At 43.7% G+C, this 17,423-nt stretch overlaps 1 protein-coding gene across 3 annotated transcripts in view; it reads left to right on the top strand.

Moving 5' to 3' along the window:
• Window positions 1-17,423, top strand: part of wdfy2 (WD repeat and FYVE domain containing 2) — a 70,691-nt gene that overhangs the window by 12,474 nt on the left and 40,794 nt on the right. The window lies entirely within an intron of this gene.

Here is a 17,423-nt window from a genome sequence, read left to right as displayed (position 1 = left end):
AATACAAGTCTGCCTTCCAGTCTCTTCCTCTTCTTAATCAAAAAGGGTTTGAAGCAGCTGTTAACCCTCCAGTGCTACTGATGTTTCACTTACTCGAGAAAAGAACTTGGCTAGTGATGACTAAGAAATGATTCATTTGAACTTGGTTGCAGAGTGTGAGTGATTGCAACGGTTGGGCTTTGATTTCACTACACAGAAACGAAAACAACAAAAAGCACTTGTGAAAATTTGCTTTAAAAATGGTGTAATTGTACTTAGTAAAACGCTCCACAGACCAAGCCTAACTAAAAAGCAAAGTGGATGCTGGATCCTAAGAAATAACATAATCAATAATAGTGAAAGCTGTGTGACTCAATCAGTTTGTTGTTCAGCTACATTCATATGAGACTTGTATGCCACATTGGTGATGGGATGCAATAATGACTTTAATCCCTGATGCTGAGATACATCCTAGGAAATACTGGGGCACATGATCAGTGATGTAACCTGGGGTCATCAAGTGTTTCAGGTCTTTCAACATCAGACATCCTCATCCAGGCTACCCAGCCAGGGTTCATCAGGCCCTGGTTTGTGTCCCAGCAGCATTGGTCCATGAGTCACACCTCTTGATCCATAGCCATCTGGAGGCTCAGTAAGCAGTCTCTGTGATGGGCCTGATGGCTCTTCTATTTGAAGACCCTATAATACCAAGGAGAGAGTAGGTTCTGTAGAGCAAGCAGCCAGCAGAACCCCTACACCCCTCCTCTATAGGCTCACAACGTACCCTCCACCACTGTCTCTGACACTGCTACACCAGCTCCTAGTATTTTTCCATCTTGCGTTTGAATGCTCCCTCAATCCAGTCTTCTCAAGGCATTGTCAGTTCTACCATGACCACCTGCTTCGTGGTTTCTGACAGAATGGCCACGCTGGGCCTCGGGGCTGATGATGTGATGAAATCGGGGACCTTTAATTGCTTGCCAAGACTTTCAGTTACCACACACACACACCATGGCAGGCAAGCCTGCTGGTGATCTGGGCTGAAGCTGTGGTTGGTCTCCAGTTTTGCCCAAGTCTTTGGGCTTTCTGGGTTGACGGAGGTGCTTACTGTTGTTAATGGCCGAGGAGATATTTTTTGCCACTACTTTAATCGCATGGTCATGGTGCCAGTGGTAGCAGCCTTCTCTCAGAGCTTTTAGGCAGTTGCTGAGGATGTTTCACAGGGTCTCTCTGCCAGGACAGAAAGGACATGATGGTACCTTGCTTTTGGCTGAAGGAAAAAGGTTCACTGGTCAAGGCAGGATGTTGTGCACAGCCTAGATCATGAACTTCATGTGATGGGGTTCTGCCTGCCAGATGTTGGACCTGGAGGTCTTCTGCTTCAATGCACCTCCCGCCTTGTCCAAGCTCCATGCTGCCCCATTCCTACTATCCTGGCAGTACACACTTCCTCAGTTGCTGTTCACACCTCTTCCTGGACCAGTTTATGTATGTCCCTGCCCTGAGTCCTGTCAAAGTGGGTTGAAGGGAAGCTACTGAGCTCCAGCTGACCGGATGCCACTGTTCTTGCTAGATTCCTGTGCCTCAGACGTGACTCAGCCATCTCTATTGCATCCTCAGCTCCCACTTCCAGCCTGTCAAGACTTTGGGGTCATTGGAATCTTGTTACAAAATCAATTCTCTTGTATGGGAAGCCATAAACTCGTTCTGTCTACTGAAGGGAAACTGCAGTTTATTCCTCTTCCCATACAGAGCACTGCTGCTCAGGCTACGTAGGAGCCCCAGCCATCTTTGAAGGGAGCCATTGATCTTTCTTTCAAAAGCCTCAACTGTTGACTTGAATACCACCTCCTGTTTTCCATCCTTGGCCAGAGGATTCAAGAGAGGGTGCCATGCTGGTAGATTTAGCCCCTCAGCTTGTCAGGTAGGCCTGACATGACCACACTGGTGAGCCACACTTCTAACTCCTTGTTTGACTTCTGGATGGATGGCAACAATATCCAAGGGGAAACGTATCTTGCTCCCAGGTCTGCTTTTCTTTAACACCAGAGATCTGGATTTCTCTGGCTTAAAGCTCACCCTAGCCCATGTGATGTTCCTCTTAAGCCCTTGGACAATCAATCTACTGCCTGGGACTGGTGTAGTTGTTACTGTGAGTTCCTCTGTGAAGGCTCTGCATGCCTGTCTTAATCAGAGGGCCTCTACACTCCATTTTGGCTGCCTTAATCGGCACATTCATAATCAAGGAGAAGAAGATCAGAGATTGTACATCTAGTGAAAATACGCTTCTCAAGCCAGTGCCAACGTGGTGTGGCATTCCTGAGGAGACTTTCAATCTGAAGTTCCCATAGTAGTCCAGGATGAGGTCCTTTATCTTCCTCAGAACATGATGTCAATTCAGCGTTGTCTCCACTGGCTGATGCGATGGTAACCAGTATGTGTTGGCAGGGTCCAGCCGTAATGCGACGAGGTCTCCCTATCTTTCATGTGCTTGCCTGATCAGCTGGGAAACCATGCCTGAGTGCTCCAGACACCCTGGCACTCTAAGAATCACTCCTTTCTGTACAAATGCAGCAATGTAGCTATTGTTGATGAGAAACGCAGTCAGGCGATGGGAAACGATACGGAAAAATTATCTTCTCTTCCACACTGAGCAGCAAGATGGATCTAAACTGCTCAAAGTCCTTGCAGTTCTCCTCTTTGGCAATCCAGACTTCCTGTGCACACCTCCACTGGTATATGACTTTTCCCAATGCCAGATAACCCTAGCAAATTTCCAAAGTAGCTGGAAGAACTTCAAGCAGTGCTTGTACACCTTGTAGGGTCCTCTGATGGGACCAGGGGCAGAACTGGCTCTGGCTGCTCTAACTGCTTTCTGGATCTCCTTGCAGCTGGGCTCCTTGCTGTTGAACTCAGCCTCAAGAGGAGGAGGATTTACTGGATGCTATAGTGTCTGAGTTCCCACTCCCCCTCTGAGTCGCTGAGGGAGTCCTGAAGGTATAGATCTATCTCTTGTTTGGAACATGTGAGGTGCCTGCTCTGCTTCTGTCCCAGCATCTGCTTGGTGAATCTAAAGGGGTTCATAATAAAGGCACTTATTTCCTGGCTCTCTCTCTCTTCCCTGTTTTCAATACCATTCTACCCTGCGCAATCATAAGCTTACTTCTGAGGATGTATCGAAGCTCAGCAAGTGGTGGTTTCTCTTGTTCACTTGTTCACTCATTTCCTGTACTGTTAAGTCAGGGATCGGAGCTCCTGATGCAGCTTGTGTATTTTGGCTGCCCTACAGTTTATTCCATTGGGCTTCTCCACTGGACCAAATCTCTCAGCAAAGCTACCAATGATAGTTGACGTGGTCTGGAGTTGCCTATTGACGTCTCCCTTGGTTATGCCTCAGTGATATGGATTACATCCTCCTCAAACTGCAGGCACAGTCTCAGATGGCTTGCTGGAGGGCACTTAACCCACTGGTGATCTGCTACTCTGCCTGGAATGAGAGTTTCTGGCGCTTGGTGGGGTGAGTTCCTCTGCATTTCACAAGGAGTGATTCCTGACTGCTGTGTTGCTCTGTCCTGCTCCAGGCATTTCATCTTGGCAGTTCCTTGCAGACCTTGCCGCAAATTCCTCTCTCACTCGTAATCAATGATCCGTTTGCAAAGGTTGACATTCTACATCTAGCTACAAAATAATCCATAAGAATAATATGTCAATTTGCTGGTTAATCTTAACATTTGCATGCATGAAAGGTTTTCAGTGGAAAATAGTTTATTTCAATTTTCCTTCACACATGGGTGCAATGTAAGAGAACATTTGGATTTCAGGCTCCAGTAATTTTAGAGCAAGAGAAATTGACACCCTTGTTTTCATGTAACAGTTCAATGTGTTCAGTTAGTTCTTTACACAATTTTCAAAATAAGATCTAAAGGTTGGGATAATGATTTTATGTTCTATCAGACATGGTGAACTTAAAGTGATCAGAAAAACAAAGTTAAGTGTTTGAAAATCTTTAAATAAAAATACAATGCTGGAAATTGTTTCTCTTTCCACAGATGCTGAGGTAATGTTCAGGTTTATGTTAGAAATCAGGTTTTTAAATTGCAGTTAGAGAATAGAAGTGGAGGAAATGAAGACAGATCTCTGCAGCTGGTAGAATCTGGAGCAGCAACAGAGCAGTGGAGGAGCTCAGCAGACCAGGCAGGAACAATGGAGGGAAATGGGCAGCTGCCACTTCAGCTCAAGACCTTTTATCTGGGCTAAGTTATGACTTTTGGAGATGAATAAGAGATTGGATGACATACGATGCCTGTTCATTATGTAGATTGCCTAACTGAGATGTAAATAGAGGGGGCTAAAGCAGTGTTAAAACTGGCTTACAAAGCAGCCTGTTGCTGAAAGTCTAAAGTAAAAGAATACCCAGTAATGGAATATCCAACAAGTCAGGCAGCATCAGTGGAGAAGGTAACATTTGAGTTACTGTTCAGGTTGATGTTGGTATTGGTTTATTATTGTCACATGCTCTGAGGTAGAGTGAAAAACTTGTGTTGCACACATTGTTCATACATATCAAACTTTTAAACAGTGCATTGAGGGAGAATAAGGTAAAACAACAACAATGCAGAATAATGTGTCAGTTCTACTGAAAAAAGTGCAAGATCATAATGAGATAGATTGTAAGGTCAAGAGTTCATCTTATCGTGGGTGGCTGGGGAGTGTAGTGGTTAGCACAATGCTTTACAGTACCAGCAACCTGGGTTCAATTCCTGCCACTGCCTGTACATTCTCACTGTGACCACATGTAGTACTCCGGTTTCCTACCACAGTCGAAAGATATACTGGTTGGTAGATTAATTGGTCATTGTAGATTGTCCTATGATTAGGCTAGGTTTAAATTGGAGGATTGCTGGGCGGTGCTCAAAGGGTCTACATCTCATTGTATTTCAATAAAAAATAAATATTATCATACAGGATACAAGTTTAGAAGATCTGGTTATCTGAAATTGTTGAATCAAAAGATAATGTTCTTTGGGCTTTAATTATTTTGGAATAGCACAAGAGGCTAAAGACAAATTAATAGGATGAAGAATTAAATTGAATGACAAATACACTCAGTGGCCACTTTATTAGGTACCCCCTGTACCTAATAAAGTGGCCACTGTGTGTATCTAGTGCTTCTTGAAAGATCATTACCAATACCTCCACAATCACTTCAGCTACCTCTTTCAGAATCCTAGTGTGCACACCATCTGGTCCAGGTGACTTACCTACCTTCAGACCTTTCAGTTCCCAGGAACCTTCTCCTTGTAATGGGAATTTCATACACTTCATGACTCCTGACACCTGGAATTCCCACCATGCTGCTAGTGACTTCCGCAGTGAAGACTAATGCAAAGTACTAGTTCAGTTCGTCTGCCATTTCTTTGTCCCCAATAACTACTTTGCCAGCATCATTTTCCAGTGGTCCAATATCCACTCTTTCTCTTTTATACTTTATGGATCTGAAGAAACTTTTAGTATCTTCTTGAATATTATTGGCTAACTTACTTTAATATACAAACAACAGGAATTCTGCAGATGCTGGAAATTCAAGCAACACACATAAAAGTTGCTGGTGAATGCAGCAGGCCAGGCAGCATCTCCAGGAAGAGGTGCAGTTGACGTTTCAGGCCGAGACCCTTCGTCAGGACTAACTGAAGGAAGAGTGAGTAAGGGATTTGAAAGGGGGAGGGGGAGATCCAAAATGATAGGAGAAGACAGGAGGAGGAGGGATGGAGCCAAGAGCTGGACAGGTGATAGGCAAAAGGGATACAAGGGGATCATGGGACAGGAGGTCCGGGAAGACAGAAACAGTCCTTCCAGGTGAGGCAACACTTTACCTGTGAGTTGGCTGGGGTGATATACTGCGTCCGGTGCTCCCGATGTGGCCTTTTATATATTGGCGAGACCCGACGCAGACTGGGAGACCGCTTTGCTGAACACCTATGCTCTGTCCGCCAGAGAAAGCAGGATCTCCCAGTGGCCACACATTTTAATTCCACATCCCATTCCCATTCTGACATGTCTGTCCACGGCCTCCTCTGCTGTAAAGATGAAGCCACACTCAGGTTGGAGGAACAACACCTTATATTCTGTCTGGGTAGCCTCCAACCTGATGGCATGAACATCGACTTCTCTAACTTCCGCTAATGCCCCACCTCCCCCTCGTACCCCATCTGTTACTTATTTTTATACACACATTCTTTCTCTCACTCTCCTTTTTCTCCCTCTGTCCCTCTGAATTTACCCCTTGCCCATCCTCTGGGTTCCCCCCACCGTCTTTCTTCCCGGACCTCCTGTCCCATGATCCTCTCGTATCCCTTTTGCCTATCACCTGTCCAGCTCTTGGCTCCATCCCTCCCCCTCCTGTCTTCTCCTATCATTTTGGATCTCCCCCTCCCCCTCCAACTTTCAAATCCCTTACTGACTCTTCCTTCAGTTAGTCCTGACAAAAGTTCTCGGCCTGAAACGTCGACTGCACCTCTTCCTAGAGATGCTGCCTGGCCTGCTGCGTTCACCAGCAACTTTTATGTGTGTTGCTTACTTTAGTATACTATCTTTACCTTAATGGCTTTTTTTAGTTGCCGCCTTTGGTATTTAAAAGCTTCCCAATTCTCTAACTTCCCACTTACTTTTGCTCTATTATGTGCCTTCCCTTTGGCTTTTATGTTTGCTTTGATTTTGCTTGTTAGCTACGGTTGTGTCATCTTACCTTTAGACTACTACTTCCTCTTTGGGATATATATCCTGTGCCTTCCAAATTGCTTCCAGAAATTCCAGCCATTACTGCTCTGTCGTCATCCCTTTCAGTGTTCTTTTCCGATCAAATCTGGCCAACTCCTCTCTCATGCCTCAATTAACTTCACTCAAAGACTGATAATTTGACTTTAGCTTCTCCTTCTTGAAGATGGATTCAATCATATTATGATCACTTGCCCCTTAGATCTCCAATCAATTCCAGTTCATTGCACGACACCCAATCCAGAATAGCTGATCCCTTAGTGGGCTCAACCTTGAGTTGCTCTAAAAAACCATCTCATAGGCATTCTATAAATTCTCCCTCTTGGAATCCAGCACCAACCTGACTTTCCCAATCTTCCAGTATATTGAATTCCTGCATGAGCATTGAAACAGTGCCTTTTTGGCATGCATTTTCCATCTCCCTTGTAGACCACATTTTTACTACTGTTTTGGGGTCTGTATATAACTGCCATCAGGGTCTTTTTACCCTTGCAGTTCCTTGGCTCTATCCACAACAATTTAACTTCTTCCAACCTTTTGTCTCCTCTTTATAAGGAATTGATTTCATTTTTTACCAACAGAGCAATGCCACCCCATCTGCCTTCCTGCCTGTCCTTTTGATACAATGTGTATCCTTGGATGTTAAGCTCCCAGCTATAATCTTTCAGCCATGATCCAGTGTTACTGGCAACATCATACATGCAATCACAAACAAAAGAATATCTTTAGATGTTGGATATCCAACAACACACACAAATTGTTGGAGGAACTCAGCAGGCCAGACAGTATCTATGGAAAAGAGTACAGTGGATGTTTTGGTCCAAGACCCTTCATCAGGACTGGAGGAAAAAAAAAGATACATACATGCCAATTTGTAACTGTGCCTTATTCATCTACCTTATTCAGTATACTGCACACATTCAAACATAACACCTTCAGTCCTGTATTCACCCTTTTCGATTTTATCTGCCTTTCATGTTGTGACTCAAAGATTCAAAGGCTGCATCCTGTTGTTGCAAATATGCCCTATCATCAGCCTCTCCTTGCTAGAAATCTCACCACACATTGCTTCTTTGTAAACCAACTAACTCACCTTCAGCACAAACACTCGGGTTTTCACCCCCTGCCAATGTAGTTTAAACCCACCCGAACAACTCTAGCCAACCTGCCCACGAGGATATTGGACTCCCTTGGGTTCAGGTGTAACCTGTCCCTTTTTGTAAGGTCCAACGGTCAAGAAGGCAGTCTCTGCAAGCATCGTGGAACATGTAGAGCAGGACTAGACACAGAAGATGTCCTGGTCATCCACTGCGCCTAGCCCCATCTCCATCCGTTATGACTCTGTCTTGCCACTGGATCCAGATGGGAATTGGGAAGAGGGAGTGAGGCAGGCGCTGTGCAACTGTCCCTCACTTAAATCCAAATCACGCGCTAGTCTCGACACCATCATAATGGTGTCGAGCTCTTCATTGATATTGACGATGGACGAACACTATCCCTTTTTGTATAGGTCCTGCCTTCTCGAGAGGAGATCCTGTGATCCATAAATTTGAGGTGCAAAGGGACTTGGAAGTCCTTGTGCAGGATTCCCCAAAGGTTAATTTGCAGGTTGAGTCTGGGTGAGGAAAGCAAATGTGATGTCAGCATTCATTTCAAGAGGACTAGAATATAAAAGCAAGCATTTAATGTTGAGACTTTATAAAGCACTGGTGAGGCCTCACTTGGAATATTGTGAGTAGTTTTGGGCCCCTTACCTTACTTCTGTTGGGCACGTGGTCAAGTGGTTAAGGCGTTCGTCTAGTGATTTGAAGGTCACTAGTTTGAGCCTCAGCTGTGGCAAGGTGTTTGTGTCCTTGAGCAAGGCACTTAATCACACATTGCTCTAGTCTGTGCGAGGAGTGGCGCCCCACACAGACTTCCAATCTGTGCCTTGTAAGGCATGAAAATGCCTGACGCAGGCCCCTCATGGTCTGAGTCAACGTTCCCTCCCTCCCTCCCTCCCTACCTTGCTTCAGATGTGCTGAAACTGGAGGGGTCCAAAGGAGGTTCATAAAAATGGTTCCAGGATTGAATGGCTCATATGATGGCTCTGGGCCTGTATTCACTAGAATTCAGAAGAATGAGGGGTGACCTCATTGAAACCTATCGAATGGTGAAAGGCCTTGATGATTGTCCCACCATAGGAAACATCTCCATATCCACTCTTAAGACAAGAAGACACAGCCTCAGAGGGGTGTACTTTCAGAATGGAGATGAGGAGGAATCTATGAACGGTGAATCTGTGGAATTCCTTATCACAGGCAGCTGTGGAGGCTAAGTCTTTAAAGTCTTTATGTATATTTAAGGCAATGGTTGATAGATTCTTGATTGGTCAGGGATTGAAGGGATATGGGGGGAGGTGGGGGAGACAGGTGCTGAGAGGGGAAAAATGGATCAGTCATGATGAAATGGTGGAGCAGACTCGATGGGCTATATGGCCTAATTCTGCCCTGCTCCTGTACCTTAAGGTCTCGTGCTTGTGGTCTTCTGCTGCTTTAGCCTATCACTTCTTCAAGGTGTGGCATTCAGAGATGTTCTTCCACACAACACTATTATAACACATGGTTATTTGAATTACTGTTAGCTTACTGTCAGCTTGAAACAGTCTGGCCGTTCTCCTCTGACCATTGACAGGCATTTTCTCTCACAGAACTGCTGCTCATTGGGTACTTGACTTTCACATCATTCTCTGTAAATTCTAGAGACTGATGTGCGTAAAAATCCCAGGAGATCAGCTGTTTCTGAGATGTGCACGGCGAATGGTATGAATAGTCAGTCTGGCACCAGTAGTCACCTCGATCACATTTCTTCCCCATTCTGATGTTTACTCTGAAGAACCACTGAGCCTTTTGACCATGTCTGCATGGCTTAATGCATTGTGTTGCTACCACATGATTGGCCGACTAGATATTTGTATTAACAAACAGGGGCACCGAATAAAGTGTCCACTGAGTGTAGAAGCTGTGGGTATCTTTATTGATTGAAGAGTTGTGTTCTTTAAAGCAGTGTCTCACTCAACATTTGCCGTAGAGGAAACAGCATTGAGAATACCGAATGCAGTATAATAAGATGAAATATGTGTACGCAAATTGCTGTTTCACCTGGAAACAGTGGATCCCTGGACAATGTGAAGGGAGAAATGAAGAGTTGGCTTTGCATCTCTAGTGTCTGTGATGAGCAGGATTGGCTGTTGGTCTCAGTAAAAGAATGAACCTGGGTTATTGCATAGGGAATGATCTCCATTGAATGCTGGAAAGGGAAGTCATGTTTGGAGATTGTGCTATGCTTGAAGGTGGCAGCAGTTAAGATAATTTTGAATGTGAAGTGTGGTGAGGTGGAAAGTGAGGAAGGGAGGGGGAAGGGAAAGTGGAGCGGAGACTTGGGTAATGGAGTATTGGACTAAGACCTCTGCCAACAATGGCTAAGGCGGTGGGAGGGTGGTGTGGTTGGTAAACCACAGTTAAGGAGGAAGACATTTTAGAGGTGTGTGTTTTAATCAGAAATTATGAGGTGGAGCTGGAGAAACTGGAAGCATGAAATGGAGTCCAAGGATGCATGGTAGATAAATTTGTTGTAAGAGGAGGGCAGAAGCTTGCAACAAAGTAACAGACACGAGACTCCACAGATGATGGAAGTCTTCAGCTATGCACACAAAATGCTGGAGGAACTCAGCAAGTTATGTAGCATCTATGGAGGGGAATAAGTAGTCAGCATATCAGACTGAGTCCCCTCATCAGGACTGGAAAGGAATGGGGCAGAAGCCAGTGTAGCCCCCTGGTAAGCCTCAGGCGCGCTCAACTCGCTATCGTCTGGGGGAAGCAGCCTTCAGCCCCGCCACATTGAGTAATCAAGTTTGTGTGGATGCTGTGTGATGTACCCACCCCGCCAAATAACAGACAATACACCACATGCGATTAAATGATACAATTTATAGATATTACTGGAACTATGTAATTAATAGTGATAAAATATAAAAGGAAAGTAAAAGGCGCCGAACTTATCAAAGTTCAACCACTTCGTGCACAACAGTTGGAGCTCAAGTAACGGGGTCCTCTTTCCACCATCCGATCCCCTCAGACCACCTCAGCCCACTGCCTGGGACGAACCATGGAGGTCGACCAGGCACTCCACACGAGAGTGTCTTTGCCTCCTCTCCTCGCCTAAAACCCTGGGCCTTGGACTCCTGCACGGGAGTCGGCCGGGTTACAGAATCGAGTCCACTCTCTCTGTCCCCATCGCGCCTTCAGCCCAAAGCCCGCGCATCACAATAGCTTACAGACGCACAGGAAAGAATAACATCTATCCCAATCGGTTAGCAAATAAATACAATTATCTTTATATCCCAAACAAGCTGCTAGAGAGAGAACTTTCTCAACAGCTAACATAACAAAGAAGCCATTTTGATTAGCCTACGCAGTAACATAAAAGAAGAAATCCCTTATACCAGAATAAAAAAAGGTTGAGGGAGGGGAAGGAGTACAAGCTGGCAGGTTTTGGTAAGAGCTGATGTGTGAGTGGGTTAAAGTAAGAAGTTAGGAGATCATAGGTAGAGGAGGTGAAGAGCTGAAGATAAAGGAATCTGGTACAAGGATAGTGGATCAGGAATAAAGAGGAGGAGGAGAACCAGAGAGAGGTGATGGGCAGATGTGAAGAAGAGAAGGAGTAAGAGGGTAACAGAATGGGGAATGAAAAAAGACTAGGGGAGAGAAATTACCGCAAGTTAGAGAAATTGTTGTTCATGCCATTAGGTAGGAGGCTTTTGAAACAGAAGGAGGTGTTGCACCTCCAACCTGAGTTTGACCTCACCGTGGCAGTACAGGATACTGTAGCCATACCTATTGGTTTGAAATGTAAAGTTGAATTGAACTGGGTAGCCACTAGGTGATCCTGTCTTTTATGGCAGTCAGAGCAAAGATATTTAACAAAGCTGCCCTCAATCTGCATCGGGTCTCTATTGCAGAGGAGGTTGCACCGTGAGCACCAGATACAATAGATGACCCCCAACAAACTCACAGGTGAAGTGTCATTTTATCTGGAAAGACTGTTTGGGGTTCTGACTTGCAGTGAAGGAGGAGGTGTATGGGCCTCTGTAGCATTTGCCACAATTAGAGGGATGAGTGCCAGAAGGGAAATCAATGGGAAGGGCAGGATGGACAAGGAGGTTTCCCTATGGAAAATGGAGAATGTAATGGAGGGTTGGGGGAGTGATGGGATACCATTGGATATGGCAGAAGTTGCAGAGAAAATGTGCTTGATACGGAGGCCTGTGGGGTGATAAGTAAAGACCAGGGAAACACTAGTGACATTTTCCAAATTCTTGATGAGAGCAGGAAGCACCATGAATAACACTATTAGTATAAGAATGGGATTGAAACAAACTCTTAAATGTATTCAACACACAGGCACAGCTTGGACCATGATGTCAGATGATTTAAGAGTCAGTTGAAAATGGGAAATGGTAAACTATAGAAGTGGTGGAAGATGTCAAAATCTTTATAGATAGAGAAGTAATAATATAGGAAGGAATAAGTTCTGTTTGATCAGAACAGGTTGAAATCGTGGGTCTTCTAGAACGGACCTACTTGGAGATCTTGGGGAAGTGAAAAGAATCTAACTGCAGGCTTGAGCAGGACCCTGTGGAAGGAAGTTTAGCAGAGTAAAGGCAAATCTGCAGGGTGAATGAGAACTGTTCTGTCCTTGGCTTCAGAGCCACGGTCGTTCCAAAGCCTAGGAGGCAATCACTTCGTATTTAGTGATGCAGTTGTGGTCCAGAGAGAGCTATGATGAAAGGCAGAGAATTGGCATTCAGTCTCTGTGTGGTAGTGATCTGTTCGACAACAACAATAGCTCCCATCAGCAGAGTTTGTGGCTTAGTTTAAAATTAAACTTGATTGCTTATTTTAGAGAACCTGTGCAGTGAATTTGGATACAGTGACAGATACCTGTATAAGGGCCTGGAATTCTTCAAAAATCTGAGTTTGGATTCAGATCTTTTTTGAAAAGGAAGAAGGTTAAATTAGATTTAATTGAAGTAATTATTTTTGCTTTCCAAAAGCATTGAACAGAATCATGTTTCTTATCACTTGTTTCATGTGAAAATTGTTCTACATTATCGGTACTGTGTAAAGCAATAAGAATGATAAATTACAGAAATTGTGCGAAGCAAAATGAGCCAATGTTCATGGACTGTTCAGAAATCTGGTGGTGGGGAAGAAACTATTTCTGAACTGAATGAGGGTCTTCTGGCTCTTTTTTGTACCTATTTCCTGAAGGTTGTAATAAGAGGCCATGCCCCAGATGGTAAGAAGGTCCCCAGTGATGGGTGCTGCCTTCTTGAGGCACCAACTCTTCAAGATGTAATTGAAGGTGGGGAACATTATGGTCTGTGATGGAGCTCACTGCAGTTTCTTGTGATCTTGCACGTTGGAGCCTCTATACCAGGCTGTGATGCAACCAGTCAAAATGCTCTCTAGCAAACTTCAGTAGACATTCACAAGAGACTATGGTGACATATAAAATCTCCTCAAACTCCTAAGTAAGTAGACGTGCCTTCTTTGTGACTGCATCAATGAGGTGGAGTCCAGGAACTACAAGTTGTTCACCTTTTCCACTGCCAACCCCTCAGTGAAGACTTCTGTGTGTTCTCCCACCTTCACCTTCCTGAAGTCTACAATTAATTCATTGCTCTTGGTGACATTGAGTGGTTGGTGTTCAAAAATTCTCAACAGGCTAATCTCCCACCAAAATGCCGCCTCATCACCATCTGAAATTCTACCAACGGCGGTGGTCTCATCAACAGATATCAACAGATTAATAGATGGTGTCTGAGCTGTGGTTAGTACACAGTCATGAGGGTAGAGAGAGCAGCAATGAAAATTGTAATTCAGTCATGTGAAAGTTGATAGGAACATTAAGAATGATTATTAGTCTTTGGATTTCATTCTTTAACCAAAATGTCAGTGTTAATGTTCATGGGTTTGTATTGAAATGAGCTTCAAAAATCAAGCAGGTAGCATTTGTTCACCCACTCTTTTGAATTACTGTATTGTTGAGTTGTGGTTCACAAATACCATTGACCTTCCATAAACCAGTCATTGTGTGGCAGTAATGAATAAAAGAATGTACCAGAAACTTATCCAGCCAGTTAGTATATTGAAAGCTGTTTTGAGGTTGGATATTGTGTGGTAATTCCACTAAACTTTTCACCATTTACAAAGCATAAATCAGAAGTTTCATGGGCAAACACTTCACTTGCCTACATGAATGCAACTTCATCACTATTCAAACTTTATCTTCTGGAAGATGTAGTCTGCTTGATAGGTAACCCATCCACATTTTTAAATATTTACTTTGTAAATTGTGGCTACTGTGTACCGTCTATAAGATAAACAGCAGGAATTTACCAGGTGTTCTTTGATCAAGCTTGCCAAAATGCCAATAAGTACTCCCTAATAAAGTAAATGGAAAGATTTGTGTGAATGCAGCAGTTGATGCATTCCTCTCTGAATCACAAAACATGCTGACCAGAAGTCCCAAACACGAGGAATTCTGCAGATGCTGGAAATTCAAGCATCACACTTATGGTTGCTGGTGAACGCAGCAGGCCAGGCAGCATCCCTAGGAAGAGGTACAGTCGAGACCCTTCGTCTGGACTAACTGGGAGGGGGAGGGGGAGATCCAAAATGATAGGAGAAGACAGAAGGGGGAGGGATGGAGCCAAGAGCTGGACAGTTGATTGGCAAAAGGAAGATGAGAGGATCCTGGGACAGGAGGCCCAGGAGAAGGAAAAGGGGGAGGGGGGGAAACCCAGCGGATGGGCAAGGGGTATAGTCAGAGGGACAGAGGGAGAAAAAGGAGAGAGAGAGAATGTGTGTATATAAATAAATAACGGATGGGTTACGAGGGGAAGATGGGGCATTAGCGGAAGTTAGAGAAGTCAATGTTCATGTGACTATACTCCTTGCCCATCCTCTGGGTTTTTTCCCTCTCCTCCCCCTTTTCCTTCTCCCTGGACCTCCTGTCCCATGATCCTCTCATATCCCTTTTGCCAATGAACTTTCCAGCTCTTGGCTCCATCCCTCCCCCTCCTGTCTTCTCCTATCATTTTGGATCTCCCCCTCCCCCTTCCACTTCCAAATCTCTTACTAGCTCTTCCTTCAGTTAGTCCTGACGAAGGGTCTCTGCCCGAAACGTCGACTGTATCGCTTCCTAGAGATGCTGCCTGGCCTGCTGCATTCACCAGCAACCCTGACTAGAAGTCCATCAGGTTCTTCATCTTCAGCACTTCTGACAAGGTTCCTTCTTTAATCAAATGAATTTACGGGACAAAAGGAGAATTGTTTGCGTCTGTCACTTTAACTGTGAAGGTACTCCAGCGTTTTCCATCAAACTGCGGTGTACTAACAATATTCAGCATTGAACTCCAGATCAACGTTTACTCATTCAGTGAAACACTGAGGGGTTGGGGAGGGGGGAACTCAGTTGAGTTGATTATCACATGCATAAGAACATTTATACATATTTGCATTATATATGTAAGAAAAACATAAATTAAACAAATTTACATTATTTTTACAAGAAAGAACACAATTAGAATGAAACAAAAACATTTCATTTTAATGCAAGGTGGCCAAAGAGTTCACAGTTTTTTAAGTTGTAGAGATAAATGCTTTCTGTTGGTCCAGGAACTTGGTAATTAAAGGGAAGTTGTTCTTGCACTTGGTGGTGTGGGGGATCAGGCTTCTGCTCTTGTGGCAATCATGCATTAAACAAAACCTTCTATCAGTCTGTCCCCACTGCACAACTCTACCTTCAACAATAAAAGTCAAAGATAAAATTGGGGAAAGTTGGATCACTTTACATATCTTAGGAGCCAGTTTCTGCAGGAGGCATATGTGAAAGATTAAGTGCGTTATTACATTGATTAGCCATTGAGGAAAAGAGTATTTAAAGTTCAAGACTTTAAACCTGATAGTAAGAGCAGGTTGTACTGGCGATCAGTAATCTATGTCCACTTAGAAAATATGCCATCTGCAGCAGGCACTTCAAAGCACATGAAGTACCAGTTACATTATTTGTGTTGAAAATATTCCAAAGCCATTGGCAGAATCAGGTAACCAACATCACACTTTCTCCTTAGCCAATGCCTTTAATATCAAAGGTATCTCATTTAGTGGTAATGAGTGGAATCATTCACATTTCTAGCTTCCTGCTCTGTTTTAGCAAGGGCTTTCCAGGAGAATGAAGAAAACATTTTTAATGCCTTGTGAGTAGCCTTTGAGGAAAACTAGCAATCTCAATGTGAGAGCCTCTGTCCTGGAACCAGTCTAAATGAAGACAAAACACCCTTTGTCACTTTAGAGCTTATAGAAACCCAAGGGAAAATGGTAAAGGGAGAACTATCCATCCACCCCACAGCACAGTTTCCAATGCTTCACTGGTTTAGTCAGCCGCCTGAAAACCCAGAGAACTGATGTGGAAGCAAGTCATCCTTGATCCTTGAAGGATTGCCAAGAGAGGCAATATGGTGAAATTTCTAGTATTATCGTTACCTTTTCAAAGGCATTAGGGAAGTGAACATTACCCTAACTAAATTCATTAAGGAATTAATAAGTATATTAATGCTGCGTGCTTGTACTCATTGTAGTCAGTTTAGGTGGCTGTTATGTAGGCATTTCTTCTATGGAGCTTGCAGGTTTGGAACCGTTGGTGACCAAGCATTGAGTTACAGAAATGCATCCTGCAGATATTGTGCACACTCACTCCATCTCCAGCATAAGTCATCAGAGGAGCTCTGAATTCCTTCAAAGACTTGATGGGCACAGATTGGATGAAGAAAGATCACGCTTGGTTGTCAACAAACATGCTGGTTTTAAAATGATCTTTCTCAGTTGAAGATTACTTTTTCATCTCTCTTTGCCATGATCAAGTTGATTCTTTTTACTCTGCCGGATTACTCCCTGTTGAGTTGTTGATGATTGAGTTATTGATCTGGGCTTCATGTAGTCACTGAATGCCTTTGTTTCTTTTTGAAACAAGGTTAGTTTAAGACTAATTAGGTAATCAGAACCTATTAAAACAAAGGATAAAAGCATTTACTCAAACTCTCTCCTGTGATTCAGTTATTGCAAGAAAATGCATGATTTGCTTGGAATTTTACTATCAAATAAAAGCATAAAATGTGAAAAATCTCAAAAAAATAAGTACTATGTACTAATAAGAAGCAAATATGGTGACAGACTTTAGATGAAAATGCACTTTGCTTAGTGCCTTGAGTTCAGTTGCATTTTTGTATTGTGGTGGCTGATCTATTTTTGCCCATGAAGTGCAGCCATTTTTTCTTAATTTGGCCAAAAGACTGAAGAAGCTGAGTTTCAAGCAAAAGCTCTCTATGAGAGTTACCTGCAGTTGTCAATGGCCGTGCCCTTCAGGACTTGGTGCAATATTTGTATTACAGTAAATATATATTTCATCACAATGTCAATTTCCAATGAACAGTGGTGTAATTATGTTATGGCATCATTGGAACAGCTCTTGGTGTAAGAGTGAGGTATTTGAGTAGCGAGTTCTGTGTCTGGGACAACAGCTCTACTTTTTTGTTCCAGTAAAGCTCTTCCCAGTCTGATATTGGA

Source organism: Mobula birostris, chromosome 6, assembly GCF_030028105.1.
Source record: "Mobula birostris isolate sMobBir1 chromosome 6, sMobBir1.hap1, whole genome shotgun sequence".
Taxonomy (NCBI): Eukaryota; Metazoa; Chordata; class Chondrichthyes; order Myliobatiformes; family Myliobatidae; genus Mobula; species Mobula birostris.
Note: the sequence above shows the minus strand (reverse complement) of the source record. Positions and strands in the feature narration are given on the sequence as shown.